Source organism: Mixophyes fleayi, chromosome 7, assembly GCF_038048845.1.
Source record: "Mixophyes fleayi isolate aMixFle1 chromosome 7, aMixFle1.hap1, whole genome shotgun sequence".
Classification (NCBI taxonomy): domain Eukaryota; kingdom Metazoa; phylum Chordata; class Amphibia; order Anura; family Limnodynastidae; genus Mixophyes; species Mixophyes fleayi.
The window spans coordinates 125,543,967-125,566,048 of record NC_134408.1 but is presented as its reverse complement, the minus strand read 5'-3'; the positions used below and the strand labels follow the sequence as shown (position 1 = coordinate 125,566,048).

The 22,082-nt window shown below is 39.7% G+C and overlaps 1 protein-coding gene across 1 annotated transcript in view; it reads right to left on the bottom strand.

Annotated features, from left to right (window-relative positions):
- The window catches only part of TLK1 (tousled like kinase 1), a 227,892-nt gene extending 211,550 nt beyond the window's left edge, over window positions 1-16,342 (bottom strand). Inside the window, exon 1 of the mRNA XM_075180660.1 lies at window positions 16,289-16,342. The gene's annotated coding sequence lies outside the window, so the exon portion shown is untranslated. The remainder of the gene's footprint in view (window positions 1-16,288) is intronic.
- Window positions 16,343-22,082: the final 5,740 nt, after the last annotated feature.

The following is a 22,082-nucleotide window of genomic DNA, read 5'->3' as shown; positions in this document are numbered from 1 at the left end:
CAAGGGTGACCCCAAGGCAGCAAGTTTGGAAGACTAACAAAATGGTGGTGTTGTGATTGTGCTACAAAGTCAGTACAGTTGGGGCTATGAGTTTAATGATTCTCATAAATACATGTCAGCTTTACGAGTGCATTAACAAGTCACTTCCTTACATTTTAGTGAATTACAACAATATTTGCTTTGCAAACATTGACTCTAAAAGGATAGAAAAGCACCACATGATCGCAATAATTGTAAAATGAAGATGTTGCAAAACAGGAAATAAGATGTGCATGGAAAAAAAAGATCCTCATTGGGTAAGATTCTATTTCAATTATATTAAAAGCCATCTCTAGGAAAAATATTTTGTTGATAAATGTCCCCCTTACTACTAGAACTGTGGGTGTCCAGAATACCTATAGCTTGGCAGCTACTCCGTCCTGCCGCCCTACTACTAGAACTGTGGGTGTCCAGGATACCTATAGCTTGGCAGCTACTCCGTCCTGCCCCCCTACTACTAGAACTGTGGGTGTCCAGGATACCTATAGCTTGGCAGCTACTCCGTCCTGCCCCCCTACTACTAGAACTGTGGGTGTCCAGGATACCTATAGCTTGGCAGCTACTCCGTCCTGCCCACCTACTACTAGAACTGTGGGTGTCCAGGATACCTGCAGTTTGGCAGCTACTTCATCCTGCCAGATGAGATAACTAAAGATTGAAACACAATCTGTGTTGAGAGGTTGTCAAGGCAGGTGATTGGACAGCTACACAACTTGTCCAATCAGCTGCATTTTATAACCATTGAATGCTAAGTATATAAAGTCTAAGTTCTCCAGGCTCTTATACCTGGAAAAGCTACAGTTATCCACAGACTAGTGGTGAGCAGCAGTCCATGATCGGAAAGTGGTTAATTGATAAAATGTCGTATTTATCCTTCATCAGGAACTACAACTGACCCACTGATACAAACATTCCGTTGCAGAGCACTGTTTCCACAAGAGATAAAGTGGAATAGTTATCTACTGCAATACATGTAGATAATAGATATACATCGATGTGTTCTTGGGATTGTATCATATAAATATGCACTGAAAAGCTGTCCAAAGCAATCAGTAAGGGAACTTGACTGTGGGTAATTGTGATCAGGCTTTTTAGGTAAAAGTTCAAGGATTGGAACATTAGTCCACTGTGGCCAGGGTCCATGAGAGAAAAATCCACTACCTCAGACACCCATGTCTTAGTACAGTATTTGTTATACTTCTCACATCAAACAAGGCCCCTTATATTTGCAGTTGGGGAAGAAAGTGTATTTGTGTTACATTAAACAGGTGTTGACATAACCCTTGTCTGCTTCTCAAGTATCCCTCGAGATACAATTACCCTTGTTCAGAAATCACAATTTAAGACGTCACCGTAAATTTCCCGAGATCCCCACTGTAAGAAAAATACCTGAATTATTAACACTTGTTTTCTACTACATAAATCTGCCAGAGACAGTAAGATATAGAGACATTTTTAGAGAATATAAGAGATAGCGAATATTGTTTTTGCAAATATAGATGAGCTCTACCTCCTTTTTTTCCTGTCTCTTTATGGTTTACGAGATAACCATTTTACGGCCATAAATTGTTCGCACAGTACTATTACCCATTTATATAACTCTAACTACAGATATATCAATAAATAATAAAGAAATATCATTTAGGGTCTCTAGCTATATGATTGTGCCTGTTTTATACTGAGCAGTGTTAGCATGTGACTCATTCTGTAGGAATATAGTGCCCCTGAGCTTCACCCAAATGTCTTCCTAGTGATTCATTTTCCTCTGTACTTAAAATTTCACCTGGAGATTCACGAACAAAAGAAGCAGATTCACCATTTCTGAGAAATACATTTTCTGCCTATAAACAATAAACAGCTCAATACTCCAGTCTTATTGCAATTTGATCTATGCGTTTAATCTTTTTTTGTTCCCCTTTTTGCTACAGGAAAGAAGTTGAAATGATAATAAGCCATCCATTGCTGGAGATTTATTTGTGAGGCTATAAGTGGGTTTTTTTTTTCTTTGTTAGGTGAATGTTGCATTCATGAATTATTAACCCATAATGCTCTGGATGATTCTGAAGGTGAATTGGTAGAAGCAGTAAAGCTGTAATGAATTATTTTAGTGTTAAATAACTCTACAGACAAATAGATCATTAAAATCCGCCAAACTTTTCTACCATTGTCATGTGCAGACAGAAGATGTCTTGTGTAGGCATTGATGCTTGGCTGTTAATAGTAACAGTACTTTACAGCGACAGGAAATATGGATTCAATTTCTATTTCCCCATATTTGCCTTGCATCTCTCATGTATAATGTGAAGCATACAGTTCATCTGTTTGGTAGTAACACAACAGCCAGCTGTCCCTAATTTGTCCGCGTTTTTTTTTTTTAAAAAAGGTATATCTTCCTTTATTCCACTTAAGATTACAGGTAACCAATGTTTTGTTTTGTTTTTTTTAAATAAACCCCTGTGTCAGGAACTATAGTCAGATGGCACATGAAGTAGTGAGCAGAGAGGCTTTGGAATGCACCTATGAGCTCTTTCTGCACTTCTCCCCCTCTCCTTCTCTCCCTCTGCCATCACGTTATATGCTGAGAGCTGTGAGCCTGTGTCTCTGTAGCAGACAGACATTTTTGTTGGCCAAACAGAGAGCTTTTGTAAAGGAGGTAAAGCTTCAGTTTGCATGACTTTTCATTTATTCTATTTTTGTATCTCATTCATTTATTTAATTATGCAATTATTAATTTGTTTGAGATATTTGTTTATTTACATACTTTACTGTCCACTCATCCTATTACTTTAATTTATGACCTGTAATCTATTTCATCTATCCACCCTCCTCCTATTCCATATATTCTGCCCCTCGTGCTATTTATACATACTTCTTATTCACTCATTAGCCTGAATTATCTATATCACTATCTCTGTCACCATAACTGCACACCAACTACAAATGGCCTCATTTATAGGTAGGAGCAAATCCAGCTAAGGGTGCAAATACAAATTCTTTAACTTATTTTATATCTGATTTAGAGTTGATCTAGGATGCGCCACCCTCAAAACTCTTAAGGGATCTCTTTACTCTTAAATGGAGATAGGGCTATGTGGCTGGATCACATAGAAATAACCTATTGTAGATATTTATTGCCATTAGGGGTGCAGTGCTCCATTGTATATCATTGCAAATGTACTGATTTTTTTTTTATATTGTGTTGTTCTTCTGTATAGGAAATGTATTTATTTCTGAGACAGTGCCAGGAGAGGTAATTTGGTTTTGATTTGTAACTTCTGAAGGCAGACTAATCATGCTAATTAAGTCTTTCCATGTGAGTGACTAACATATCTTTATAGTCTAAATGCACTACAGGAGGTCGTTAACTTTCTTTCGTGTGTAGTTTTCATCCTGTATCTTAGCACCTGTCTGAATAATGCAACCAGCATGTTTTCGGAAATAACAGATTGTTGTAAATTTTGTTAAGTATAAATTGCATTTTAAATCCAAGTTTAGAGAACATATTACATCCTAATGCTAAACTTTGAATGTACAATTTCAGATTCTTCGGTGCCTGGTTGGTAAAGGGGGCTGGTTTACCCCCTGTTACCATATGAGTCAGAAATTGTATAAAAAGAGCTCTTTTTTACCATGTAATGTATTATTCCATCTGTAGCTTCTGGAAAGATCACTAGTATCATAAACTGGCGTGTAACTGTCCTTATTAGGACTGCTGAGCTAATAAAACATCACTGCTTCAAGATCCTGCTTTGACACTTACTTACGTGCTGTAATTTCTGTGACCTACAGATTAGACCATTCTAATCCATTATCCGGCTGTGCTGAGGTTGGGACCCAATATCCAGTACCAATATCCCGCCTCTACCTGCAGCTCTGGCCAGTGTGATAGACCATGGGACACTGTTCACAGCAACCCTGATGTAAAGGAAGACGTTTTGTGTACCAGCCTATGTGCCCAGAAATGTGGTACACTAGCAGTGAGAGTTACCTAGAAGGGAGCGGCTCTAGGTGCTGGCAAAGAAGACTTGTGGTGGCAGAAGAAGCTCCTCCTACTGTGTTTGGAGGGGAGCAATTTGGGATAAAGAAGGGACGATGGCAAGAAAATCCCAGCCGGTCCCCAGCAGCACAGACAGGGAGGCATAGGAGGTCCATTAATTTACAGGCTGGTTTATATCCCACTTACAAACATTCCTATAGCTGTAATTTACTAAGAAAATATTGCCGTAATACAGGCCGGGAGGGTTAAGAGTAGATTCTCTGCTTTGCCAGGTCAGTGTCCAGGGATCCGCTCATGCTTTATTTAAATAATAAACATTTTATTCTTTTAATACCTTCAACTATCGCCATCCTGAGATGGTGATAGCAGAAGATGGAATGCGTCGGTACTTGTACCTTCACAATCCTTGTTAAATAGCCTTCCCATGCTACTGTCACCAACAGTTACAATTTGGTAGATAGGAAGAAGCCTATAGTGTGGGCTTTTTCGGCTTGACAAATAGGTCTGTATATATGTTTGCACATTATAAATTTGCCTTCCCCTCCCCATGGTTTTGCCAAGGTGTACACTTCTAGATTGTTTTACTCATACTCACAAATACATTATTCATTATATTTTATGTTGTTCCTATTAGCAGATAATATTATATATTTTTTTAAAATAATTTTTTATAAATTTTTATGCAATAAACTACAAGACATGGAGTGAAATAGAAGAAAAAAATGGGGTACATGTCGTGAACTTATTTACAAAGCTAATAACGTCAGTTACAGGACATCTCAAACTGATGACATCGCTCAAGAGGGGAGAAGGTTTACAACAAGTAGTTTGAATATAAGAGAGTAATATCTGAGTGAATGGAGGGGAAACAGGCATGGGAACGGGAGAGGGGAGCCAGAGGAGAGGGATCGAACTCCAAAGCTGCCATTAAACTAGGAGACTGGAGAAGGGGAGAGATTTATGAGTCAAAAAAGTGTGTATACCGCACACTACAGACACGAGAATTTGTTTGGGAAATCATGAATTAAGCTTGCAATGTGTTCCATTTTATACATTTGCCAAAGTTTATTAATAAGGGTTGGGGTCATGGGAGTTCAGGCTTCTTCCAGTTTAATACATCTAGAATTTGGCCTATGAGTTTCCATGTATGTTTTAGCATATCTGGTGTTGGTCGTGGGGCGAGATGGTAGGAGAGGTTTGGTGGAATCTTCTCTTAGGTGATTGCGCAGATTAGGTCATGGACCTCCTATAGCTCCACCATATGTGAGATTGAGTTCCAGGAATATTGCAGTGTTGCCAGCAGGTTTGAGAAGGTCGAATAAATGGCTCACAATCTGGTTGGGACCATCAAAAAGGTTTGTATGAATTTTCTTTGATCATGCAAATCAAAGATTTAGCAACCTCTTCACGGATACAGGACTAGTACTCAGGTGCAAGGGTCTTCCCCATGTCCTCTTCCCAGTCTGTTCATGTTTAAGCAATCAAGAGTAGAAGGTGGTAATAAGACCCTGGGATGAAGATTACAGATGTGGAAGGCCTCAAGGGGAAAAGGTTGGAAGGGGAATTGTGACTTAACCTTGCTATTATATAGATGATGAATCTGCAGGTATTGATATAAGGAGCCAGGGGAGAGGTTGAAGTGATGGCTGAGCTCAGAGAACTCAGGGAAGAACCCTGAGGTATGATATTGGGGAAGAATTTGATGCTCTGTTTTGTCCAGTGTTGAAATGCTCAAGCATCGAGACCCAAGAGGAAGACTGGATTATGTCACAAGGGGATCATTCTGTCAGGGTTGTCTATGAGCTTTTTGTGCAATAATTCAGAGAATATGTCTACCCACATCCTAGTATGGGTATTGGCATGGGTAAAGACTGCTGGGTTACATGGGATACCATGCAATACTTTTGTAGACAGGGGAGGCCCAGGCCTCCAACCATGGAGTATCTATAGAGTGTTTTCTAGCAAACTCTTAGTCTGCTACCTGACCATGCGAAGTGGAATATTTGTTTCTTTACCTCAATTAGAGGGGACTTATTGGGAGCATTTGGAATAAGTAGACTATCCTGGGTAATTTTTTTCCGCCACCACTTTTCCTAACCAGGATATATAATGCAGGATATATAATGCAGGACCGCAGAGTGGAGCTCTGCGGTACCTGCATAACTGAACTAAGAAATAGTCAGACAAAGACAAAACATAATTTAAACATTCCAGTCCTTCAGTTTGCCTGGTATTAGATCATCTTTAGTATTCAGGCTTTGGTCCAGTCTGGAGTTAGAGCCTTCCATGCTGGGGGTGGAGGTGAAGGACTTGTCACACTGGCAGGAGCTAATGAAAGCATATTTAAGCCTTCTTCAGTGCAAGACTCCTTCTTGGACAACTAGGAGGTTGAATGGGTTTTCCTAGCGGTAGCAGATTTTGTGGCTTCTGAGGGCATTTATAATTTGTAATGTTTAAGAAGAACTTCCTTGTTTTCAAGGTGGAAGACACTACATCCTGGTATATCTGTAGGTTGTGGTCAGGGCATTTCAAACTTTGAGAGAGATTCATTTTTCCTTGGCTCGGTGTTGTAGTAGTGGAATTGTACCACTACATCTCTTGGAGGTTTGATCAGCAGGCGGTTCAGATCTCCATACATGATGCGCTCAATCGAGCTGAAAGTCAGATAGGCATTGCTAGAACAGACCCTCCAGGTACTGTGGGAGAGATACTCCATCCACAGACCTTGGGATTTTGGGATATTTTGTAGTGACCATTTTTCGTATATGTAAGCAATTTTCAATATCCTCTAGTTGATCTTTCATAGTTTCCAGATCTTAAAAGATGTCTGACAGTCCATAATCTACAGTTTCTTGGTAGCTACATATATCATCAACTTTGTGTTCTAGGAAAGCTATTTGCAATCCCAGGACCACCATTTTCATTTTAGTTCTTAAATTACTGCTGTCATATCAGATCATATTGTGGTCTGATTGAGTTTCATTAACTCTGGCATTGAGCAAATCACGCCTTTGTTGGCAGGCTGTCAGGCTCCGTCCCCGCATCACGTCCATAGAGCGAGGATGACTGCCTGTATCCGGCTGGGGAAGCCCTGTTGCCAACCAACAAGGACACTGCCGGCCTATCACCTTGCTGGCACCTCTATTTAAACCTGCCTCTGCCACCACTAGGGTACCAGAGTATCAGGTCTATTCCTGCCTCCAGTGTTCCATATGCTACCTAATTGCTTGTGACCTCTAGTTTGACTCAGCTTGTACCCTGACTTCTCCCCTGGATCCTGATTCGGTTTTCTTGCTCTTTTGGTTTGACCTCGGCTATCCAGACTATCCCTTTGGATCACCCTCGTTACCGCATTATCCGATTGGCTTGACTTGGATTGTCCTGACCACCCTCACCTCTACTACTCTGATAACTGTCCTAGGAAACCTGCAACCTGAGCATCTCTTACAGCAAAGTCCAAACCTCCTTGCAGGAGTCCCTGGTGAATGCCGGGGGTGCATTGGACTCCGTGCCTCCTTGTTCAGTAGCGCAAATTCCAGTTAGTAGCTCCATCCAGTTCACTATCCTGACATAGGCTCTTCTGATTTTCGGTCTGAAGTAGGAGAAGTACATGCCGAGAAAGAGCCTTGGTTTGCTTTCTTAATGCAGTACAAAGAGTAAAATTTCTTAGTCTGGATTAGTGGATGATGTCTCCCTCATGTGGTCGAGAGAGTGTAGCATAAAAGAATGGGGCCCAGAGTGAAGGAAAACATCACAGGGTCCCAAAAGAGGCACCGATAGTGTTGGGTATGTTGGGTTTACAGGGGGGGCACCAGAATCACAATGAAGAGGTGTAGCTCCAGCTGGCCAGAAGTGTACCTGTGTGGCTGAGGAGAGATATGGCGACTGTTATGAATTACTGCACCCTTTTGCTTGGTTTTCTTCTGCAATCACAGTGCTCTGTGGAGGGTTCCAGCAGTGTGCTGAGGTCTCCGTTGCTCCCATGAGGATCGAATCAGTTGCGTGCAGAGCGTGGAATTGACACTGGAAGGGTGGTGTGGAGGAGAAAGTTGTCTTGTAATCAACGATAATTTTCTCTGCACAGTGATCTGCAAATGGTAAAATGATCTTGGTACCATTTACCAGTTTTGTGCATTATAACCATAAATTAATATGGTTCATCAATAAAATAATATGGCATATCAATAAAAAGAAATTTATGCGTGAGGTATACTATCATTTTATGTATTTGATAATATTAGTTTTGTAGGAGGATATTTATAATTGCGGAATAGTTAAATACCACAATGAGCTGAAATTAACCTTTTCCAGTAGCATTATGAATCTATTTTTTTACAGCAATTGGAAGTGTGACCTACTCAAGTGCTGTGTGATTACGCTGTCATTGCTGAATGGGTGAAGTAGGAAAATATAAGTAAGGCAAATTCATAATAACCAATAATAAGTAATACAGTATTATAAGTGGAGACAAATTATTCAATTATCCTTTTAGTTATCATGAACACACAAACAAATAATTCTACCAGATAACTTACATAACATACGTATAATATAGTACAGTTCAACAGGTACAATTGTATATTAACCACCAGTTTACCCAGAAATATGGTTCATTTTCTATTCTGCATTAACTCTTTGTGCGAAACGGTTGTGCCCCAATGCATAGTAAGCTACACAGCTGTGCACCCAATACATTGTATTGATAGCACGCTGGCTCAGTGGTTAGCACTTCTGCCTCACAGCACTGGGGTTATGAGTTTGATTCCCGACCATGGCCTTATCTGTGTGGAGTTTGTATGTTCTCCCCGTTTTTGTGTTGGTTTCCTCTGGGTGCTCCGGTTCCTCCCACACTCCAAAAACATACTGGTAGGTTAATTGACTGCTATTAAATTGACCTCAGTCACTCTCTGTCTGTGTGTGCGTATGTTAGGGAACTTAACTGTAAGTCCCTGCCCCATTGGACTGTAATCCAATGGGGCAGGGACTGATGTGAGTGTGTTCTCTGTACAGCGCTGCGGAACTAGTGTCTCTCTCTCACTCTCTCTCTCTCTCTCTCTCTGTATGTTAGGTAATTTTGACTGTAAGTATCAATGGGGCAGGGACTGATGTGGGTGAGTTCTCTGTACAGCGCTGTGGAAAATAGATAATGACACAGGCATACCGTAGTAGATATGCATGTTGTGGGACTTACAATCATGTAAACAGTACATAAAATATAATTCCAAACACTTACACACAGATTATGCTATACAGATTGCATGCAGATGGGTAGCTTAATTTAAGATGTTATATTCTCATCATTCTTAATGTTAGAATCTTACACACAGCATATACAATATAAAACAGTTCAACGTAGATGATATAATGTATTATCAAGTTTCCATTGCTTTGCATTCATTGCCTGTTTTATAAATATATGGTTTTCTTTTATTGTGTGTTTTTGTGCATGTGTTCCATTAAGGTTCCCTGGTAGCTCAGTATTCCCGTATATCAATCCCATATCCATATAGCAATCCATTCTATTGCACCATAACAAACTCATATAATTAATTTGCCAAAATCCATTTTAATGGCAATTATTAAAGTAAAGAATGAAAAATAAGGATATTTTTGTGCTGACTATTTACAGTGCGATCTGCAGTGTGTGAAACAGTGCATTGTTTTCTATTGTTGTGTTTAAAATATAGGACCAAGTGTTAGTCACATGTGTTCTGCTGTTCTATAAAACCCCCCTCACATCATCAATTTTACAATGAAAACGAATCCCGTCATTAATTGCATGGGGGAGTATGAAAGACCAGATAGGCAAGTATATGTAGGAGAATCAGGGTGAGTATATCAACGTCCGCAATGTTTCTTCATGTTTTAACATTCTTTAAGCTATATACTAGAAATTTTAAATCACATAGTAAACTGATTGAAAATATAATTTTAAGTCTCCTGGTTGGGAAGGCTTACAGTCTTCAAAATGATGTTGCTGCCAAAATTGATGTACCTCTTAAATACTTTACCTGTTGCTATACCTAAAACTACTCTCACCAAACTCTGCTCCATTATGAACACCTGCGTATGGAACAACCCGCCGTATAGCTTGCTCCCGGATGTGCCTACCTGAGCAACTTTGTGGGTTAACTCTGCCTGACTTGGTTAAATACCATGATGCCTGCCTACTTGCCCAACTCAGACTGATTATTATTATTATCGTAGATTTGTAAGGCACCACCGTGTTCCGCAGCGTCGTAGAGTAGGGAAGACAAGGACATATGTAAAACAGGACATACGTAAAATAAGAACAGACAAAGCAGACAAAATGAATGGAGACATGAAAACAAAGGGTATACTGATCCCTGCCCCAGACCAAAAACCATGGGTATACCTAGAATGTGTACTTAACCCATACTTTCCTATAGCAGATTTTTTTGGATCCCTAAAGCTTGGCGGCCCCGTTTTGCCCTAATGCCTCGGACCACCAGAGACCACCCTGACATTGATATTCCCACTAGAAATGTCTCAATAGTAGCCTTGACTAAGCTGATATCAGACCTCAACCCCACCCTTTGGAGAGCACAAGGTACTTGTAAGGAAATGTTACGCAGATGACCACTGCAGCTCCACAAGGTAAGGGCGTCTTATTCCAACATTTAAACACACTATTACGCAATATTTTTAAAAGACAACATACATAAATACTTCATAGCCCTTGTTCTGAGATGTGTGCTGGTCTTGTGCAAAATATTGGAAATCAATAAAAATAACAATATAAATGTCCTTACTCTGGGGTGGAGTAGTGCATGGTCTGGGACCTATAGCAAAATTTGTGTTGGGGCCCAGAGGTACCGTTCCACCATCCTGATGCCCCTCTCTGCTCACAATAGAGCAGAGCCTCTTCTGAACATATGCGGACTAATGCATGTGCCAATGCGCACACCACGGACTGCCGTATTACTGCCGTATTACCAGAAGAGGTGGGAACGGAGACCTGGTAGGTGGGGGCAACCCAACATTGACGCGCCCCCCCCTCACCTCTGGGTGCTGTAGCTGCTGTAGCTGCTACACCACCTGCACCCATGCTAGTTACATCTCTGTTCTTACTGCCAAGGGCTACTAGTGATTACAGTGGCAATATTTGTGCTTTAGATTGTACACTACTTCTATACAAATGTTTTATTGTAATCTAAAGCCATTGTTATAAGGGATAAGAACTGTGCCAATTAAGTTGAATTGTCAGGCAGCACAAATTTAATTACAATGGAGGTGATTTACGAAGCAGAAAACGCCAGCTCCGCAGTGCAAATCCAGCTTTGGATGTGCTGTGCGCTTTGATAAGCACAAGTGTCCTATAGGTTCGCAGAGCAAGATGGCCACATTCGTGGAGGGGCAGAAGTTGAAGTGAAGTCGCTCCTAGAGAAGCAGTGCTGCGCATCATTTGGCTGAGCATTGCAAACACAAGACCTCATTTTGCAGAGTCAAATTATTATAAGGAGCTAAAGGGCGATGAGGGCACATTGATAAGGACGTTCTTTGCCGTGTATATCCATTCTCACTATTAGTGAGCACTAATCAACCCCAGGGTGGTTAGCGTAGGACTATTGTCTCTATGAAGGGTGGGGGAGGGTCGGAGGGGCACCCCTCCCAGAGTCTTCCAGCCTCTTGATGGAAAGCGTTGGGGTGTTCCCAACCCCCATGGCCGGTGGGGATGGGGTAATTAACAAGATTGGGACGTTTGAAGTGATGCCTTTGTCACCCTAGTGTTCCTATCATAGATACTTGTTTGAAGGACTTGTTCCAGTTCCATCTGCTCTCACTGCTCTTATTTGTATCCTAACTAGGGGCCTGATTCATTAAGGATCTTAACTTGAGAAACTTCTTATTTCAGTCTCCTGGACAAAACCATATTACAATGCAAGGGGTGCAAATTAGTATTCTGTTTTGCACATAAGTTAAATACTGCCTGTTTTTTCATGTAGCACACAAATACTTGATAGCTTATTTGTACACTGAAATTTAAGATTGATATTTATGTGCTACATGAAAAAACAGTCAGTATTTAACTTATGTGCAAAACAAAATACTAATTTGCACCCCTTGGATTGTAACATGTTTTTGTCCAGGAGACTGAAATAAGAAGTTTCTTAAGTTAAGATCCTTACAGAAGCAGCAGCATAATATTGCTATGTGCATTTTTTCCTTTTTGGCTATTGTTCAATATTAATTTTTCTTATCCTTTTTAGGCTAAAATTATAAATAAATAATTCACAAATAACAATAGCACCATTCAAAAAAGCAAAAAAAAAAATTTTGTGAATTGCATTCAAACCATCATCATCATCATCAACATTTATTTGTATAGCACCAGCAAATTCCATAGCAACATCCATTCTTTACAGTTTTCTTGCCTGTGATTTGGATTTGCTAAAACAAAGTCACACCCCCCCTTAGGGAGAACAGCATTACAGATTATTGTAAATATACCTTATTATTGTAAGGCTACTGTGATAAATATGTTTCATAAGAAATCATTCTAATTATTTCAAATTACTTATTTAAAAATGGATTATAAGAAGCAGGCAATCCAAATTGGAGATATTGTTTAGTTGAATGTATTTCCCCTAAATAGACAGGATAGTTTATGTACTTTATCTGCGATTGTGGATATGTGAATGTGTATATATTTTTCTATAATCCTGCATTTTTAATACAAATATTTGTTGTATTTACATGATATTGTGCATGCATTTTTTCCATTGTTTACTATATTTAGATATATAAATATATGTAGAATGAGGCAAAAACAGCACCATCACTTGAGTATAACAGAAAATGTTGAGCCACAAAAACCACATGCAGTTCAAAGTATCTCAGATACATATACACTCTTTGAATGATACAATTATATCCTGAGCAATGTTAACGGTCTTGTAAAGTGGAAAACTGCCGCACAAATGACGTTTAGTGATGTTATGCACCAATTTTTGTGCAAATGCACCTGCATTTACAGAGAAGCACATAGATCTGCCTTCCAAGGAGGCAGCATCCGCAAACGGTGCACAATTTTTCATTTTCTGATGGAAGGTGATGGGTAGATAGTAAATGTGATGAACTGAGCCTTCGTTATAAACCATTTAATATGCTCATTGTTCTGGCACTCCACTTTTGGAGTGCCAGAACAATGGCACATTGAAAGTTGGAGCCCAAAAACAATGACTCGTTGACACTTGGAGACCTAGAACAATGGCCCGGTGACACTTGGAGACCTAGAACAAAGGTCCACTGATACCTGGAGACCTAGAACAATGGCCCACTAGCACTTTGAGATCTAGACCAATGGCCTGTCACTTGGAGTCCTAAAACAATGGAACGTTGACCTTTGGACAGCTAGAACAATGGCACACTGACACTTGAAGAACTAGAACAATAGAACATGGACAATTGGAGCCCAAGAACAATTGCACACTGACACTAGGAGTACCAGAACAAGTGCACACTGACACTAGGAGTACCAGAACAATTGCACACTGACACTAGGAGTACCAGAACAATTGCACACTGACAATTGTGGCTTCAGAATATTGGCCCATTGACACTTTATTACATGTGTTACTATGGAACATTTGAATGCTTTTTTTACACTGGTAAAATGCCATATAAACTGACTGTGTCTGGAAAGTATGAAAGTTCTCATTGAAAATATAAGTGAGGCCCCATTTCCAACTCCTTAGAGGACACTCAAAATTCAACTCTTTTTGCACATAGAAAAAGCTCTGCAGCCCCACATGGGACATCTCTCTAAATGTGTTCTCTCCACCCCATATAATGTCATTAAAATATCTCATTTGCAAATTTAGATCTCATTTTGCATGAAAGTCAGACCCGGAGCTACCACTAGGCAGCTGTCTAGGGCATCGAGATTTGGGGAGAACCACCGAGGTGGCCGCCAGGCATTCAATTGAAGTTTTGATTCAATTCCATGCTGGTAGCGGCCGTGAATATGAATTAAAGTACCTTGAAAAGCTGCCGGCTGCAAGGAGTTGTTCATTTCATGGTGGATGTGAACTATTAATTTATTAGTGGTCGCTCTTTAATAATAGTAGTGGCGTCATGGTGGTGCCTATTAATTTGGGTGAGGTGATTTGGGGGCTATTAATTGAATGTAGGACTGAGTTTGGGGAGGAGGGCTATTTATTAAATGTGAATAATAATGTAACCCCCTGACACTGTGTGTGGTGTGGGGTGCAAAGGTTACACTTTAATGTTGAGGCTGTTTGGGATGGAATTAGTATTCACATTTAATAAATAGACATATTCCCCCAACCAGCCCCAACGTTAAAATAGTATTCACATTTATTAAATAAGCCTATTAATTTAATGTCGATGCTGGTTGGGGGAATATATGCCCATTTGCTAAATGTGAAATACTATTAATATAAATGTTGTGGCAGGATGGGGGGAATAGATCTAATTATTTATTTATAATGAATGGTATTAATTTAAGACTGGTCTGTGTAGTACCATAGATTGGGGGGCCCGGAACAGCTCATTGGAATGGGGCCCACTCTGGCAGCATAGCGCGGAAACCTGTCTAGAAATCCTGCTTTTGTCCTGGAATAATAAATGCAGAATATATGTGTGTGAGTGTCTGGGAATTGGGAGGAGCAGGGTCTGCCACGTTCTGAACTGAGACAATATTCATGAGAATGGAACCTATACATTCACTAGGAAACAGCAACCTCACTGGATGGGTAGGCTGAATTCTTATTATCATTGGGCCAGCCTACAATATGGCTGCTTCCACTGTGAATAGATAACAAGTGCTCTTTAACTTTTACCAGATCCTGGAAGAATTCTGATAAATCACAAGAAACAAATCTAATTGGAATGAAGGAGAATTATATCTCGTCAATCTTAACGCCTTTGAATTGATATGGGTCCCATGTTAATTAAAAATTAATACTATGGTTTCATGAACCTTGCCTTGCTTTTCATAATGTTCTGCAGCACAAATGTTTAACAGGTGAACAAAATTAAATCAATATAACCTAACATCTCATAGGACAGACGCCCATTGCTGGAAACCTCTAATTTGCATGCTGCAGCCAAAGACAAACAATGCTACATTGATTTGTTGTATTGGTGCAATCATGCCCATAATAAAACACTAAAGTATAAAAAAAAATGTTTATTAATCTTCCTTAATGGCATTTTTCCAGAACTAGAGGCATGGATAAAACCATAGGGGGAACTGTATTGGCTTATGGCTCAATGTAAAAATAAAAAAAATATTGGATGCCATTTTTTTTTTTTTTAAAAATTACTATTTTCCCCCAAGCTTTGTCCTTGGAAATGGAATGCAAGAGTTAAAGGCATGTTTTCTCGGAGGAACAATGCATTCTGCAGGGTTAGAGAAGATCTTGGATGCAGCCCCTGCAAAATGAGTTTTCACAACACTCCTCTTTTAACTCTTTCATTTCCTTAACACTCTCCTTAAAGGGAACAGCATCCATATATTTCATGATACCTTAAATACCCTTAAGGCAAAATTAATTTCGCTGTCTCTAAATCTCACTATAGCAATTTTATTATTCTAGTACTTATTATTGCTCTTTTAAATTAATGTGAACAAAAAAAAAATCTGAATTTTAACTTATTATCGTCACCACATTTTTTTTTTACTAGGCTTCCTATATTATACTGAATTTTGAAAATTCACACAAACCAGATCTCTCCCACACACACACAAAAAAAACCCTCCACAAATAATTGGTGCCATTATAAATAATATTAAGAACAGTAAAAAGTGATGGGGGCAGAGTAGTATTTCATACAAAGTAATAGCATTGTACAGAATGGAAAAGTGTGCAAAGGATTCTGGGTACAGTCATACATATTCATGAGTTTACATTGTGATGCAGTGAATTCAGGGACAAGCTGGGATCCTGTACGAGGCATGCGAATATAATGTTACAAATGCCTATCTCATAGATATATATATAAGGACATTTGTGACATACAGGATCAGACATATATATGTATACAAATAGCACTTACAGAAGTCAGCTACTTCTGTGCTATAATTAATTTTTTTTAGATATTTGTAAAATTCACCTACTACATTTTAATTTATCTTTTTGGTGTTTGAGAGGAGAAAAACCTAGTTTTAACAGGGTTTTTTTTGCTGTGTAATTTCCTGTCGTACTCACGTGAGACTTTGTTTAAGAAGACCACAGGAATCTATATAAATATATTCCAACATACCTTTTCTGAAGCCAGAGGATACAAAGCATTTTTTTGTGCAGATCCGTTGGGAGGTAACAGCCGTAGGGAGCTCTATGTTTGTGAACAGGCAGCCAGGGAATGCTTAATCCACTGTCTGATTGCCTTGAAAATCTCAGTCTGTGGGTGACATAAGATGGGATACATTATACATATCAACACACTCTTGTTCTGTTCTTCTGGTTTCTGCATTCTGCAAAGAGAAAAAAAAATCTTAAAGTGAAACCTGGGAGAATAAGTTTAGTTTCTTTGATGTGGATATCATTAGTGATATTGCCTGTAATGTGTGTATTGCATGCACCTTTTTTTTTTTTTTTTTTTTAATGTAATAAAATTCAGTTATTGAAAACGATAATAGTAAGTTTAGTTTTTTTAGAGAGTTTTTTTTTGTGTGTACGTTCTTTAAATGCTGTAAAATTGAGAAGGGACATAGCTCAGCAGCAAAGGGCATGGACGGAGCGACAATAACGCCATTTTGAACACTGGCAGCGTCTTGCGACCTTGGACAGCTCACTTTGTCTCCTTGGTCCTGGGCACTGTAAACTAGACTGTAAGCTCAGTTGAGCGGACAATCTGCGCCTGTAAAATTTTCTGTGTACACCACCGCGTAAGCAATATTACAGCAATAAAGTAAATATTCATGGACATAAAATAATTCTTTAAAATGATTATTATTAATCATACTTTGTGTAGGGGTTGCCCTTATGCCCTTTTGAAGTTATATCAGATCAATATGTATACTTTGCATTTTCTTGTTGGCTAATATCGATGCCCCCTGTTTTTTTTCTATTGCCTGGTCAATGCCATTCAGTGTTGCTCTGCAGTGGTGTCCAGATAACGCCACACAACAAGCATTGTGGGGACCCGTACTGAAGTAGTTGGTTCCAGAGGCTGTAAGAAAAACATTGTTCATGTGTTCCTAAGTCAAAGTGCATGTGCCGGTCTTCTAAGTAGTAAAGTCGCGAGTTGCCTGCAGGTGGGTTGGATTGTCAAAGTCTCCTGTGAATGTGAAAGACAATCCATTCACATCTAAGTTCTACTTCAAGTAATTAAGAAAAGATAGAGGGAGATGAAAGAGTTTAAGGCTAGGTACACACTGAAGAATTTTCTGATCAATGTGTTATCTCAAACAATTGTACCTACGACTGAAGGTCTTATGATTCATCCATACACACTGATACGATTTACCTTCAGAACTGTACTCTTCATCTGGTCCTCCATCCGGTCCTATAGTCCAGAGAATGACAGCACAATACTCATTCATTCATTATTGTCACATTATTACACTGATTAAAATGTTTTGTTATAGCTATCTACATGTCCTAATGAATTTCGTTAGCTTCTGTGACTCTAAATCGAACAAATGAATCATTCCTTCTACAGCACATTTATTCAACGGGACATTCATCACTAGCATTGACTGAAAAGATCATGACTGTGTAAACTCTATGGAGAACGTGAGCATGAGTGCATACACACTACATGATCGGTCAGTGATTGGTCGGAAAATATTAAACAGTACGACCAACCAAATTAGCCGACAATCGACACTTTGGAACGACTTTTCGACCATTGTGTCACTATACTCACTATCCCGACTTCCGACCGAACGGTGGTATGTCGGCTGTTATTCTTCAGTTACTGGATGAAAATGCTCCAGTGTGTACGCAGCCAAAGAAAGTGTTGTTTCCTTATAATCCCCAACATTGTTTACCACACTTGAATGTTTAAAGCATGGTCTGCTGGTCGCTTATCTTATGTAAAGGTGACAAGCTTGCCCCTTCTTCATTAATTAGTTTGAACATGATCCATCTTCTGTGTGCATAGAAGATTGAGAGATAATAGACCATTGACTCTAAAAATTCTTAATGCTCAAGGTGCCAAAATATGGGGTTTTCTTAGTAGATGGAACTTGCTGGTGTGTGGCTTATGATAAATAAATGCAACTCAGTCTCTTAAACAGTACACACTGCAGAGCCCCTGCTGAATTGTATATAGAGCAGTGTTCCATCTGGAAACCAGTACACAATGCAAATCCTTAGTACTATGACTAATATATATTGCCGAGATCCCATCCACATAGTACTTACATTTCCTCTATTTACAGCACATGCCTGCTTTGTGCAGCACAGTGTCCAGTGAGGAAGACACCATCAAAATGGCTCCTGCAACTTACACTTTTAGGGCCTGAGTCATTAAGGAAAGTAAGACAAAAAAATAAATGTTCTCTGGGACAAACCATGTTACAATGCAAGGGGTACAAATTAGTTTATTATTTTGCACATAAGTTAAATACGTTTTTATATGTAGCACACAAATACTTGATAGCTTATTTGTACACTGAAATGTAAAGTTGATCTAGGACATGCCCTACCCCAAATATAAATCTGTCCCCACATTTTATATTTACCTCCCCCTCCAATACAACATGGTTGTGCCCAGGTGCAAAGTTACTCCTTTTTAATGTTGTGCTCTCCTTAATTAGTCAGACTCATGGGGGGTATTCAATTGTTAGCAAGACCGCTGAAATACTCGCGCTCAAAAGATATTACTGAGCTGCGAGCTGAAATTCAGCGAGTAAATTACCGTATTAATGGTATTTACGCGCAGGATTACCGTATTAACGGTAATATTCTTTGAGCGCGAGTATTTTAGCGATCTCGCTAACAATTGAATACCCCCCTTATACTCAATGTGCAGTCCCTACTGGAAAATTAACGTTAATATCTCCTTTCAATAGTATGGAGTCCCCAGGGGGTCATTGTAGTTAAGATTTTTGCTGTAACTGAACAATGACATTCTGGTAAATGCCATCCACCCCTCTCATGGCAATTCTCAGATAATCCCCAACCCACCTGCAGCTTGGACTATCTGAGCCTGAGTCATCAAGGAACGTGATTGCTGATTTTGAGTGTATTGTACCCAAAATCACTCTGCGTAGGAGCAGGACCGGCCCATACGCTGGTAAGCACAGTCCTGTCCGCTCCATCTTCATGCGTAAAGGACACTTACTACAGCCTACGATTCTGTGGAGGGAACGGGGCAGGGAAGGGGCATTCGGCCATAGTTAATTTACAGTAAGAGCGCGTTAAACTCAAGCGCACACAGCAGCGTCCGAATCAAGCTCTGGGCATCGCAACGTTACTTGTTTTTCTGATGTATCTCTTGCTCCAGCTACAGGGCTGGTCTAAGTCCCGATTACTAGTTATGTCGTTATCGTATGCACGCTCGAACATGTGTCTGTAATCAAGAGCAACTGTAAAAATGTATTTTATGGTCAGTAGACATTAATATAATAATTTTAAAAAAAAACAACACATTTTTTAAACTGTTTTATAACTAATGTCTGTTCCTACAAGGTGACATTCATTTAATATATTTTTATTTTTCTGTGCGTTCTTTAGTAAGTTTATATTCTACATAGGTATTGTACATATCCTGCAGTGTCTGGTCTAGTAGAACAGAGTAAACCAACACCCGTAGTCATCACCACATGTCTTCACATCCGCTCCTTGATGACGTCGGGAGTATGCAGAGCCAATTTACATCATATTAAAAGAAGCACACGTTGCGCTCAGTATACGTGCTTTAATGACTCAGGAATGTGGGTGGAAAGATAGAGCTGACTACACTGATTCTACCATATGCTTTCATCCCAAGGCTACATCTGTGTGGAGTGAATGCTACAGTCTGGAGTCCAGTGATTGACCTGAAATCTGCCATGTACCAGGTTTGTATTGGGATATGGATACTTAAGTAGCACCTGTTGCTTACACACAATGCGGGCTTCATTTACTAAGCGCACTGGATGCGCACCACAAAGCCCCTTGTTTATTCACTGGTTCACCTGGTTAATACGCACCGCACACAAGAGGTGCTCTGTGCAAAGGTATAAATGTAACATCAAAGGCCAGACCTCTGATCACTTTAGAACCACTCTGATTAAATGAACCTTTTACATTTATCTCCTAAAATACTGTTTGGTTTAACCTCATTGATGGATTATTTTAATAATGAGAGGGGAAAACAGGGCTGTTTTATTACAAGTGGCGCTTATTACATTGCTTGAAGCTTGTCTAGAAATGCCCTTGTCCAGCGAAGCACAACATGAAGGCAGAAAAATTGGTCCCATTAAAACTTAAGGATGAGAAGACTGACAGATCTAAGGTGGTCCTGTTGTGTAGTGAAAATGGGCATGTGCCCCTCTTCACAGCAAAAATTAAGCCTTCTTCGCCCTTCCACAAAATGAATAGTTTTTGCTGCTGAAAAGAATCATACCAGTGTGTCTACTCCTTATTTGTAAGAAACGCCCTTACTCTGCAAAGGCTAATCAGAGTCGGGGCTAGTTGCCCTGCTTTCTGATGGGGCTACTGAAATAGAACAATGGTAGGTTGTTGGTATTTGGGAAGGAGCTTCCCAAAGACTGTTTTCAGGCTGTAACAAAAGCTGGTATAAGGGTCCTTGGGGTTATGAATGGAGAGAGAAGGGAGGACTCTATTCATCAGGCCCATTCCGTGTCTTCCAACATACCAGACACTCTGCTGGTAATCAGGAGTCGCACCTGTAAGGTGTTGATAAAAAGCTACTGGGCAGTTTCCTCACTCTCTCAGCACCTGGGGAACAGGTCAGGTGCCTGTAGAGAGTCATTGCAATTTGTTGTCAGTAAGTAATGTGATTTTGTATGTGTGGGACATCAGGTCCTTCACTTTAGAGAGGGTATTCCATGTGTTTTAGTTAGAAGCCAAACAGGCTATGATTTTGATTATGTTTTGTTTATTTTGATGCTGGTTAATAAAACTAACCAATGCTATTTTAGCCAAGCTACTGGAGAGGTGTGATATATTTGGCTGATGTGCGTGAAGTGCAGCCGGACTTCAGGAGACAGTGCTCCCAATCCGATCTTGTTACATATATATATATATATATATATTGTGAGAAAGAGGGATACTTGCCACAGTTCCCCTATAAGGGAACAGGTAGGAACACAGTCTGCAGCAGCAGGCTGCAGACAGGGTTAAGTTTTCCCTAGGTTCCTCTTTTAGCATATACACACACAGGTGTTCCACGTGGGTGTAATCAGTTTGCTTTGCTGTGATTTGTTGTAGTGCTTGGGTGGAGGATAAAGGCACTGTCTGTATGTGTGAGTGGGACCACCAATGCCAGTAAGTGGCCGGCTTGCAGACAGGGAAGTTATGTCTAGCCAGATGTAGGTGGTGGGGATTTTTGTGTGCTGTTTCTGGATATGATTGCTGAACCAGCGCTGGAACTGTTTACCATCCTGACAACTGCTAATAAACAGTTAAATGGTTCAGCATACCTGTGTCTGATTCCTGTAAATGCTGTACTTTCTCACAATATATATATATATATATATATATATATATATATATATATATACTAACTAGCTTTCAAAACTTACATTTTGAAGGAATTGACATTTTTTTTAAACAAGGTATGGTAAAAAAATTATTAAAGTATGTATTTCAGACATCACTAATGTTGCAATCCAGTATTACTGCTTGAAAGTACTGATTTATAATTCCTTATTTATCTATGACTGCAAAGCTCCAAATTCAGCAGCCATTACTGCCAACATTTGCATTAACACAAATTGCAGCAAGATTAGTGTAATTCCACTCTACATTTTCTCATAAAGTCTATATGTTTGTAGCCCGTAATTCTACATCACTTGGAGGCTTTAAGGAGGGCACCCTGCTGGAGGGTGGAGATTTGATTTTCATAGTGCAGCCAGTGGTACAGATGGGTCTTCTGTTTA